The 13,411-nt window shown below is 39.5% G+C and overlaps 1 protein-coding gene across 2 annotated transcripts in view; it reads right to left on the reverse strand.

The window, feature by feature from the left end:
• The window catches only part of LOC149783103 (uncharacterized), a 49,189-nt gene extending 44,060 nt beyond the window's left edge, over positions 1 to 5,129 (reverse strand). For both annotated transcript variants that reach the window (XM_089931316.1, XM_089931317.1), the window contains exon 1: positions 4,982 to 5,129. The gene's annotated coding sequence lies outside the window, so the exon portion shown is untranslated. The remainder of the gene's footprint in view (positions 1 to 4,981) is intronic.
• Positions 5,130 to 13,411: the final 8,282 nt, after the last annotated feature.

The raw sequence follows: 13,411 nt of genomic DNA on the forward strand, positions 1-13,411 counted from the left end.
ACAAAAGAGAAAACAATAGACGCACATTATAGTCGAAGGTTACAACCTTACGGTACATATTAAAATGAAAACCATATCCATAATTAATTACATAATACCATATCCAAAAAGAATAATTACATAATACCATATCCAAAAAGAATAATTACATAATACCATATTCAAAAAGAATAATTACATAATACCATATCCAAAAAGAATAATTGCATACTACCAAATACATTATGAATAATTACAAAATATCATTTTCATTATGAGTAATTACAAAATACCATTTTCATTATGAACAATTACATAATGCAATATATGTTATGAAGAATTACATAATACCATATCCAAAAAGAATAATTACATAATACCATATTCAAAAAGAATAATTACATAATACCATATCCAAAAAGAATAATTACATAATACCATATCCAAAAAGAATAATTACATAATACCATATTCAAAAAGAATAATTACATAATACCATATCCAAAAAGAATAATTACACAATACCATATCCAAAAAGAATAATTACATAATACCATATCCAAAAAGAATAATTACATAATACCATATCCAAAAAGAATAATTACACAATGCCATATCGATAATGAATAATTACATAATACCATATCCAAAAGGAATAATTACATAATACCATATCCAAAAGAATAAATAGAAGTTCTTTTAATTAGTATAATACCGTCTCCATGGAAAGAGCTTTTAAATTTGCTAATACTGTGTCCATGGAAACTGCAATTTGTTAATTTGTAGCAGTAGAAAAAGTCAAGCATGTTTCTAACAGGTTTTTATAAATTCTAAGGCTCACTAACGATATCTGTTCCCGATTTAGTGGGGTTTTCTTAGATACCTAAAATAAAAAACGTTTACATCAAAACAAGTTTAAAAAACCCATGGGGATCTTTAATAGATAAAAAAAACTTTTAACGATTTTCTATGCATTAAAATAGCACTACCCTGCAGAACTTTAAACAGACAAAAACAACTTTATATATGCATCCACTATATATAGAAAATAGCAGTTTTAAGGAGGTATTTTAGTGTTCAAGATTGAGACACTAAAGGGCAGAGAGGAGGGCCAGCGGAAAGGGTCACTGGAGGAAAGAGACGAGGGCCTCTAAGGCAGGGACGTCATGTCAACTTTTTTCAAGGGGGGTGGGGGCAAAACTTGACGGACTTGTTAATTTTCGTATGTAGGCAACAGCAATTTTGCATTTAACATCATATGCAAATGCCCCCCAACCCCACCCCGACGTCCCTCCTCTTAGGTAAGACAGAAACGCCCTTTTATTGCTGTCTGGCAGAACGGGCGTTAAAGAAATTTTTCAGAAATACTTTAAATAGAAAAAGAAATTTAAATAGTCTGATCAGGTGTTTCTGTTGTGTATTGTCTATTGTCCTAATTTAGAAGTCGTCAGGAATTTCCCAGTAACTAAATATAGAACAATAAATAATACATCGAAACAATGCATCTGCCATACCACTCTACTTCTAATAATAGAACCATACCACGCTAAATCTAATAATAGAACCATAGTACGTTACATCTAATAATATTACAATACTACTCTACATCTAATAATAGAACCATACCACGCTATTCTAATAATAGAACCATACTAGTTATAACTAATAATAGAGCCGTGCTGGATATGTTACATGTACCATGAAAGCTTTATTGGTCCTTTTTGTCTATATCCATTCATATTTTTTGTTGTTGCGCGGGATGGGATAAACTATATAAACTGTTTGTGTAGGTACATACGGCATACATATGGCACGGGGTGGGATAAATTGTATAAACTCTTTATGTAGGTACATATGGCACGGGGTGGGATAAATTGTATGAACTCTTTATCTAGGTCAGTATGGTACGGGGTGAGATAAATTGTAAAAACTTCTTCTGTGGGCCAATGTCCAAAATGTAATCTAAACGTTACTGTTAATTTTACATTTTTAAACAAAGAAATATTACTTATAAATTCAGATAAAATATATGCGCGTGCGTACTGAGCATCATTTATCATCTCTGTTCGTATTAAGAGTTACATTATCAATATGTTGTGTATGGAAAATATTGCATCTAGTCATAGATTTGTTGTGTATGGAAAATACTGCATCTAGTCACAGATTTGTTGTGTATGGAAAATATTGTATCTAGTCATATATTTGTTGTGTATGGAAAATATTACATCTAGTCACAGATTTGTTCAGTTTCATGATACAACAATAACGTATTTATTGTATATTAACTATTGCACTATAGTCAGATCTAACATGTAACATAATTAGGATCATCATTTCCATTTCTGATCATGTATTGTCATTAGATAACGTTCTATTGGAATCAAAACATAATTAAACGTGTTCACATTGAATCCGTCTCTTCTGATCAAGCCTTAGTGGTAACTTGCATAGCTGACATTTTGGCCTCGTTTGCGTGCCAGTTTGTCTGTAAGTACCCTATATTAACCTCGATGTTAAAGTCCTTAGTTTATCTCAGTATTAAAGTCCTTATTTTATCTCAGGATTAAAGTCCCTATTTTACCTTAGTATTCAAGTCCTTAGTTTATCTCAGTATTAAAGTCCTTAGTTCAGTCAACAAGTCTACCAGGCAAGATGAAAGTAGTAATAACAGCAAACATGGTAAAAGACTTTTATTCCAAAACATCCATGTTCTGGTGATTATGTGTTTTTATTGTGACTAAAATTTTACAAATTCCCAACGCTACCAACTTTTGCCTGCAAGTCATGTATTCAAAATTTCAACTAGCCTCTGTCCACTCTCATTACAGCTTTACGTGATTTATCACATTTTATTACCAGAGGTGCTTTACGTGATTTATCACATTTTATTACCAGAGGTGCTTTACGTGATTTATCACATTCTATTACCAGAGGTACTTTACGTGATTTATCACATTTTATTACCAGAGGTGCTGTACGTGATTTATCACATTCTATTACCATAGGTGCTGTACGTGATTTATCACATTTTATTACCAGAGGTGCTTTACGAGATTTATCACATTCTATTACCAGACGTGCTAAGACTGCAAAGCAGCGTAATTTATGGTTGGTCCGATTCCTTTATCAATTTAACTAGATAACATAAGTTCCTTTTTTTGTCGAGTTTCTTTTATAAAATTTTTACTATTAACAAACGATTCCTCTAATAAAATTGCAAAGTCTTTAAACGAAAATTGTTTTTGAATTTCAAAGCGGTGGCAGGTAGCAAGCGAAGTTCCCTGATTAGTACGATTGTGAATTGGATGAGAATTTACATCATTTAGGAATTAAACTTAAAGTGTTAATTACTACAGCTGGTAATTTTGCGTGGTTTCAACGTATGTCCTCTCAGAAAACATACTGCTTCTTATTTGAAAAAGGCACAATAACTGCACCTAAACAATAAGGTACAATAACTGCCCCATAACAATAAGGTACAATAGCTGTCCCTAAACAATTACGTACAATAACTGCCCCTAATCAATAAGGTACAATAGCTGCCCCTAAACAATAAGGTACAATAACTGCCTCTAAACAATAAGGTACAATAGCTGCCCCTAAACAATAAGGTACAATAGCTGCCCCTAAACAATTAGCACATCATTGTTGACCTTAACACTTCCCTTTTCCACTCCAAGCATAGGACCTTGAATTTTACAAAGTGTAGGATGACAGACAATGGTCAAAACAATGTTATTTTCTAACTAAAAATGAATCTTTATGCCTAAATTGCCAATATTATGCGTGCTTTGGAACGTTTGGTTGATAACGTTGTGTGTGACTTCATTGTAGTTATTGCCAGTCCCACAGTCCCATGTCCAATAAAAATTTACATTAACTTACATTCTTCATTAATATCAAAACTTTTTAAGTCTTTTATAAAGAATCTCAGAAGGATTGTGTGTTTCATAGCATTACGTGCATGCAATCAATGATAAGTATGCAATCTTAATTAGTGTCAGAAATGCACAGGCAATTTCTTAATTAGTGTCAGAAATGCAGAGGCAATTTCTTAATTAGTGTCAGAAATGCAGAGGCAATTTCTTAATTAGTGTCAGAAATGCAGAGGCAATTATTTTATCACTATAACCTATGAATACTGTTGCAGCTGCTACCACTACTACTACAACTACTATAACGTTCAAGATGAGTATGACCATGTCAGAGATTTTGAGTGCAAGGACAAATGTATCATATCATTGCTTATCATGATAATTTTTACAATTCAAATTAAACACTTGGACTTCAAGAGTGTTAGATGGTGTGATATTAATTCATTCTACCAGTTAGAATGAATGACTTACTGTAGTGCATGAAAACTGATCTTAGTGCGAAATTTTCTGGAGGCACAAATATATATATATATATATATATATATATATATATATATATATATATATATATATATATATATATATATATATATATATATATATATATATATATTCGTGTTGGACACACACACAGTTAAATAGATATTATGGTGGTTTGATGAAAAGAATGCCGAGTCAACACATACAACTTGCTACAAAATTACATGGGAGAAAAGGACGGGTCAAATTAAATCGAAAATTTAAAGGTTATTGTAAGTCCCCATCCTTACATTCTTGACAAAGTTAAATATCAGAACGGGGAAAATCTCTTGTCTCTAAATAACTTGTATCAACTGATGTCAAGTCTTTTAGAACTCTATATGCATTTCGTATCAGCGTGCTTACTTGGAATGGTTGCTGCATACTTAGAATGGTGCTTACTTACTTATAATGGTGCCTGTATATTTAGAATGGTGCCTACTTGCTTATAATGGTGCCTGTATATTTAGAATGGTGCTTACTTGCTTATAATTGTGCCTGTATATTTAAAATGGTGCCTACTTGCTTATAATGGTGCGGTGTCTGCATTCCGTTAATGGTGCCTGCATAATTAGACTAGAGCCGATATATTTAGAATGGTGTCTTACCTGATGCGAAGGATATTGATAGTATACCATAAGCATGGAAACAGCAAGTCTTCAAGAGTGTATTAGTAGCAAGCAGACAAGTGGAGATGAAATAGGTTTTTACACTTGTAAAATTCACTAACCATGTATATGTTCCTTCTTTAGTAATATGTGGGGCTTTCTTTGATACTAAAAATAGGTGGGGCTTTCTTTCTTTGATACTAAAAATAGGTGGGGCTTTCTTTCTTTGATACTAAAAATAGGTGAGGCTTTCCTTGATACTCAAAATAGGATATTTGCATATCGCATAGATTAAAAGTAAAATGTGTGATCATAATTGATAAGAAATATTGTAAAGTTTTTTGTCGTTTTCCAGGAGACTGCATTTGTGCATTTACCTGAAATGCGATACAATAGTAGTGAATGGGGATACCCTAGGGACAATGGAAATTACCATTAAAAACACCCTTGGGTCAATCTGGGGACTATGTAAATTTAACATTAACCACCCTGGGTCACTCTAGGGACAATGGAAATTTAACATGGGCAAAAAACCCTGGGTCACTCTGGGGACAAGGGAATTTAACATTGGAGAAAGGAAATATCCATGCTAGGGACATTCTAGGGACAAAGGCATTCGAACAATGGAAATTTAACATGGGAGATATTGCTGGGTCACTCTAGGGACAATGGGAATTGAACATGGGGAATAGAGTTTGGGCCTGTATAGGGACAAGGGGAATTGAACATGGGATTTTTTTTTCTAAAGAAAAAAAAAAATTTTAAAAAGGGGTAGGCAATGGAAAGTCAATCTCTTTTCGAGAAATGTGGGTGGCCCTGAAAAGGGCCTTTGGTTTTATGTTAATATTAACATAGACGGCATCTGTCACATCTTCTTCTTCTTAAACTCCTTCTAACTGCAGGTCCATACACAAGTACCCTCTTGAGGCATCCTTGTCTTTCTATGTAAACTCTTCTCATCCATAGACTAGTATCTGTCCTATCGACAACAGTCCACTTGGACCGGACATACATGGGTATGTCCGTCCTGAACATCATTGTTGACACAAGGGTGGAAGATTGAACGTCGGTCCACATCTTGAGGCTCCGAGAACAGGTGAGTGATTGCGCTGAACTGCGCTTATTTATAGGGAGAGGAAGGATTGAAACGGATTGAGTTTATTGACCAATCCAAACACGCGTGACAAAATTCAGTCAGCCTGCATCCAATCCGAAGAGAGCAGTCTGTGACGTCACGTGGTCTATATAGATTCGCTAGCGCCTGTGTGCAGTCAATCTATGCGACAGTGATTCAACATGACGGAAACTCAGAAAACGATTCACTGGAGTGCACCAGCAGTGGAGACCGCCCAAGGGAACCCAGACTTACTTTCAGAAGAGGTACATTGGGATTTTGTGGATTTTCTTACCTCGCAAGAATTTGTTCCGGAACCTTCGTCTCATTCTTCATTACCGCAAGTGGAGAATTTTAGACAGAGACAGAAAGAAGATATGGAGAAATTTATGCAACGACAAAAGGAAGCGGAACAAGCTTTTCTCCTACAGCAACAGCAGCAGCGACAAGAAGAGGTAAGAAAAAAACAACAAGAAGAAGAAGTAGCAGCAAAGAAACAAGAGGGTGAAAATCAAACGGCCACGGTACTGTTGGACATTTTAGCGGAGTTAAGAAGTCTGAAACAAATGTATCAGACTTATTTATCACCATCTAAGAGAATACGACCTTCCCGAGCTAAACACGCCAACCCTGTGACTAAGCCTACCGTACCACCCTTAGTGATTTCAACCCAATCATCATCATTAAAAGTAGGCCTCGGCCGTGGCAAAGGCTTAAGGCAGTTAAAGTTGATTGCTTAAACTCACCCCTACACCAAAAAAAGGCCCTTTTCAGGGCCACCCACTTCTCTCGAAAAGAGATAGCCTTTCAATTTCCCAATAACTCAAAAATCAACAAAAAACCCATTTTACCCTTATAGTACGTGCCTGTGTATGAGTGCGTGAGTGTAGCTTCTTATTTAAAATCAAAACTCAAAGACACTTACCTTATATAATTAATGTATTCTTTTCTCCATAGTTACAATCCAATTCACAATTTACAACAGAACACTTTATAAATTACATTCACTTCTGTTTCTTTTTCTTACTCTCTCTTTTTTTTTCAATTTCTTCACCGTCACAGTCTTTTCCTCCTCATCATCCTCACATTCTTTCCTTCTTCTTTTCTTCTCCTGTTTCTTTTTCTTCACCTGGCTGCTTTCTTCCTCTGAAGAATCTCTCTCTTCTTCTGAAGAATCCCTCTTTTCTTCTGACTCCTCTTGTTTCTTTTTTGGGCAATCTGGAGACCAATGTCCTTTTTCTTTACAATAATAACAGGTATCTTGATTTTGTCTTTTCTAGCCCCTGTTTTTTTTTTCTTTTTTGACGGTCTGGACACTCTGAAGACCAATGCCCTTTCTTCTGACAGATATAGCAAGTATCTTGACTTTTATCTCGAAAGGAAGGAGAGTAGTCCGTCGGCTGGTCTGAAGAGAATTTTCTAACAACCCCTCGCAAAGCTCTGATGAAACGTTCCATCTGGGTAGTCTCTTCCATCGTTGTGCTCGGTTTGAGAGTGAAATGAATAGTGAAAGGACATGACACACACCCTTTTATATACGCTGGTTTGCCAAGACTATAAATTAGTCTATGGTGTTTAAACTTGAGTCATTTGATGTTTTGCACTCAAGATGAAACGATTCTATTCATTCGAGAAGAAAGAAGAAGAAAGTAAGAGGCAGAAACGTGATCTATCGCCTCGTACCAGAGCTGAAGTCTTGGCACAAATTCATGCCAGCGATTTTGAAGAGGACATGAGTAAACCAGAATCCGAACCCTCTAAACAAAGTTCACCACCCTTAGTCAACCCTGAAAAGTACTATTCCATTCGAGAGACGGAAAAGCGCTCCTCTAGAAAATTTAGAACCACGGCTTACACCTACACAGTGAAGTTTAAAGATTTCAAGTCCGACGTACCATTGGAGAAAGCAGAAGGGTTTATCACCGAGATGTGGGATTCTTTGCTCACCGCACTCAAGCAACAATGTCAACCCAAAGAAGACGATCGCTTGACACTATCCATAGATCACGACAGCTTGAAATCCCCTGTTTGGATCGAGTTTAGCGGACCCGCAGAACTAACCCCTTCCAAAGTCATGGACAAGATTCAACACGTACAACAATCTAATGATCAGTTTGACATCACCGATGGTAAAGCCACACTAAAAATGGCCCACGTCTCTCCTCCTCAAGGGACTGGACGCAAAAAGGTCTTATTGGTGGACGACCTTCGCAACACCAAAACAAGTCTCGTCCGAATTCACAATTCTCAAGACCAGATGTGTTTAGCCCGAGCCATCGTGGTGGGACGAACCTATGCCAACAAGAACTACACGGTAGAATGGAAAAGAGCCTGGGAGAATATTCGAAAATCGGACAGAGCCAAACAACGAAATGAAGCAGAACTCCTGTTACAACAAGCCGGACTGTCCAAAGACACACCCTGTGGCATTCCTGCGATGCAAAAATTGCAAGATGTCCTAGCTCCACTCTGCACTTTGAAAGTGCACCCTCAAGAAATGCGCGGACCTCTGTTGTTTTGAGGGAAAGACTTTAAGGACGGAAAATACATTCATGTCTGTTATCACGATGACAATTTCGATACCATTACCAGTATCACCGGATTCCTGGGATATGGTTATTATTGTGAGAAATGTGACTATGGCTATAACAATCGAGAGCAACACAAACATTGTGGATGGAAATGCCCAGGATGTTTGGCCTCTTCACCCTGTCTGAGCGAAGGACAAGAAAGAGTACATTGTCCTGCTTGTCTGCGCACTTTTGTGAGCCCTGCCTGTTACCAACAACATCTGAAGACGCAAGGTTCACAGCAGAAATGTGCTTGTCAACTCCTGAGATTGTGCCCTACGTGTGGACAAGGCCTACGTACCAACAGTACCAAGACACACGTATGTTCAGGAAAAAAATGTCACATTTGTCACCACATCGTGGATTTGGAACAGGAATGCTACGTGCAAAAATACCAACCCCCACCAGAGAAAGAGGACGGTCACAAGAAGAAAGGCAATTTCATCTTTTTCGATTTCGAATGCATGCAAGAGACCGGTATTCACATTCCTAATTTCTGCGTGGCTCATCGAGCGTGCGAGAAGTGCATTCAGGAACCTATCTTCAGTCATTGTCCTCACTGCAGTAAGATTCCCGGAGGGCGTGAAAAAATCTTTCGAGGACCGAACACTTTAGCCGATTTTGCCCAATGGGTCTTAGACCTCATCGACAAGACGTGGAGCAGCCAAGAGGACATCGAACGTTACGGAGATTGTCATCGTCATGCCACAGTGATGGCTCACAATTTCTCCGGATACGATGGACAATTTCTTTTGAGATACTATACAGAACAAGGCACCGAACGTCCTAAAGTCACTTTGAACGGAGCCAAAATCATTTTCCTGCAAGTGGGACAAGTGCAGTTTAAAGATTCGATGAGCTATTTGGCCATGCCTTTGAGTCGAATGCCTAAAACGTTTGGAATGACAGAAATGGCTAAAGGGTACTTTCCACACTTTTTCAATACGGAAGCCAATCAACACGCCGTTCTACCCCATTTACCTGAGGCTCACTATTACGACCCCGACAACATGCGTACCGAACAACGAGAAGCTTTCTACGCTTGGTACCAGGCTCACGACTCGGACCCTTTCGACTTTCAGGAAGAAATGTTAAAGTATTGTCGTTCCGACGTGGACATTTTACGGCGTTGCTATGGAAAATTTCGAGAACTGTTCATGGAACACGGAGGGGTGGATCCTTTGAAAGAAGCTTGCACCATTGCCAAAGCGTGTTCCTTAGTGTATCGACAACGATTCATGCCTGAAAACACCGTGGCTGTCATCAGTCCTCAAACGACCAACTATGTCAAACGTCAATACTCGGTCAAAACCCTACGTTGGTTACATTACTTGTGCGACAAGGAAGACAAGTGGATTCAGCATGTCCGCAACGTAGGGGATGAAAAGACCATCGGAACGTATTCGGTCGATGGCTGGGACTTAGAAAACCCCAAGATCGTGTACGAGTTTAACGGTTGCTTATTTCACGGATGTCCCGTCTGTTACCCTGATCGTAGCACTAAAAATCAGTTTTTACAACGAACCATGGAAGACTTGTACCATGACACTTGTCAGCGACGCCTAAAGTTGGAACAGGAAGGATACCAAGTAGTGAAAATGTGGGAACACGAACTCGATCACCGTATGAAAACCGATCCCGAATTTAAACGCCTCGTGGAAAGTTACCAGTTCATGGACCCGCTGAACCCGAGGGATAGTTTGTACGGAGGAACGACCAATGCCACCTGTTTGCTGTACCAAGCCGACGAAGAGAAAGGAGAAGAAATCAAATACTTGGACGTGTGTTCGCTGTATCCCTACGTGTGCAAATATTGTCACTTTCCTGCAGGGCACCCGCAATTGCTGACGGAACACATCGACCTGAAAAACATTCGACAATACGAAGGCTTGATCAAGTGTAAAGTTTTGCCTCCCACGGACTTGTACCATCCCGTCTTACCTCACCATTGCCAAGGCAAACTGATGTTTCCTTTGTGCCGTACTTGTGCCGAAACGTGCAACCAAGACCAACCTTGTCAGCACACCCAGGAAGAACGAGCCTTGACGGGGACGTGGGTCAGCGTAGAATTGTTCAAACTCTGGACATGGGATACCAACTGTTAGAAGTGTACGAAATTTGCCACTTTCCCAAGACACAACAATACCACAAGGGTGACCCCACTCAAAAAGGCATTTTCGCCGACTACGTGGATGCCTTTTTGAAACTGAAGCAAGAAGCCAGCGGCTATCCTTCCTGGTGTCACACTTCCGAAGACGAAAAGACATTCAAAGAGAAATACTATGAACAAGAAGGCATCTCTTTAGACCACATCGAGAAAAACGAAGGCAGGCGATCGTTTGCCAAAGTGATGTTAAATTGCTTGTGGGGTAAAATGGCACAACGACCGTGTTTACCCAAGACGGAATATTTGACAGAACCTTCCCGCTACTTCCAGATGATTCACGACAAAACCAAATACATGAAACACGTGGACGTCGTTCGAGAGGATTTGATCTTGGTCAATTACGAAGAAGATTTGGACTTTGTACAAGACGACCCTTTTGGAAATGTCATCATTGCGGCTTACGTGACAGCTCATGCTCGCTTAAAATTGTACGAAGCTTTAGAACTGTTAGGGGAACGTGTCCTGTACTTTGACACGGACAGTTGCATTTACATCCATCACCCGAGTCAACAGCACCCTGACATCGAAGGAGACCGTTTAGGAGCCTGGACAGACGAGCATCCCGACGACAAGATTCTAAGTTTCGTCAGTGGCGGTCCCAAAAATTACGGCTACGAATACCGGGACCCACAAGGAGACGTGCACACGACGTGCAAAGTGAAAGGATTGACTCTGAATTATCGTACCAGTCGTGTGGTCAACTTTGGGGTATTGAAAGAAGCCTTGCAATCGGGAGAAGATGAACACTTTAAGGTGACCACCTATCAACCGAACAAGATTGTACGTTTACCCACTCACCACATCGTCAGTCGACCCTTGGAAAAAGTGTATTAAATCTTGTACCAGAATGGAGTGCGACTTTCCAATCATTTCACCTTACCGTATGGACACGTCGGTATTGGTCTGTATATAAAAAAGGAACCCTAGGCAAGATCGATAGTTCATTGTGACTACCAAGACCAAGTGAACAAGATGAATACTTTCAGAGAAACACAAAACAAGTTTAGAAAGGCACAATTCAAGTGTGGGGCTTCTGAAGTGGAATGCGATTGTGAGCCTTGCGACTTTTCAACCTGTGTTAGTGACGGTGCCAGAAGAACTCGTCACCCAGGACTGTCGTGGACAGGCCTGAAAGGCCCTTTCGGGAGGATACTTGTGTGACCTTACCCCTACTATAGAACTGGTCAGAACATTACCCAAAACATGTTGTACAGACACTTGTGTTTATTCCACGTTGGTGGTTATCATGTGCCTTTTATCGTTGTACTTAAGCCTTTGGCTTTTATGTATTTTTTGTCTTTCGTATTCATGTTTAAAACATTCAATAAACGTGTTCTGAAAAAAGTATATAAACTCTCGTCTTGTTTGTTTTCGTGTCACAAGTGACATTCCTGACACTATGGCTACCTCTGCTGTCTCTGCTCCCTCTTTCTCTACTGTCAAAGTCATCGACGAACACTTAGATCGTGCCAGTTGGGAGGCTTTGTTTCTTCGCCATCCCTTTAACATGCTCATTGCTGGATCTAGCGGTTCAGGCAAAACCGAATTCGTCAAACGTTTGATCGAACATAAACATCATTTGATCGATTGGCCTCCTCAGCGGATCGTGTGGTGTTACAAAGAGTGGCAATCGGCGTACAGCCTCTTGCGAGAAAGTCAAGGCGATTCCATCGTGTTTGTGGAAGGCATTCCTAAAGAAGACGACAGCATCGTCTCTGACTCCCGTCAAACCCATTTGGTCATTTTTGACGACATGTTAGGAGAAGACGAAGAAGAAATTAAACTGTGGTTCACGCGCAAAGGGCATCACCGTAATGCCAGTGTCGTTTACATCACCCAAAATTTGTTTCAACAAAGTAAAGCCCATCGCACCATCAGTCTCAATGCGCATTACGTGGTCTTGTTTAAAAACCCTCGAGATAAATCGCAAGTGCAAGTCTTAGCCAAACAGTTAGGGACACCTTGGCTGACTCAGGCGTACGACGATGCCACTCAAACTCCACACGCTTATTTACTCGTCGATTTGAAACCTACGACCCCCGAGGATTTGCGATTTCGTACCCACTTGTTTCACCACTGGTGCCAAGACGGAGGGCCTGTCCTGTACACGTCTCCGTTCTCGACTTAATTTCACTCCACAAAAAAATCTATAAAAACCTCAGACCCTTTTCGTCTGTCTCACACACATTTTGAACATGACGTCCCTTCAGTCGCATCTTCCCGTCAAATTGATTCGTGCCTTATATGGCATCAGTCGAGAAAAAAATCCACAAACACGAGCTCGTGTCTTAGAAGCCAGTCTCAAAGAAGTCTTACGATGGTTCACGGTGACGGTACGTCAATTACTCCAAGGAATCATTCAAATTCCTCATCAAGCCAAACGATTTTTGATCGAAACAAAGTCGCTTTGATCCAACTGGCCGATCCCCGCATCGACACTCAAACCAAAAAACAAATCATTTTGAAACCTGGAGGGAGCGGTACTCTAGGAGGGGTCATCATTCGCTCTCTCTTAAGATGGGATCCTAATGCCCCCAAACTTCTCCCCAAGAAAAAAGTCAAACGAAGCTCCAAGAAGA

Source organism: Sinohyriopsis cumingii, chromosome 14 (genome assembly GCF_028554795.1).
Source record: "Sinohyriopsis cumingii isolate HCF-2022 chromosome 14, ASM2855479v2, whole genome shotgun sequence".
NCBI lineage: Eukaryota > Metazoa > Mollusca > Bivalvia > Unionida > Unionidae > Sinohyriopsis > Sinohyriopsis cumingii.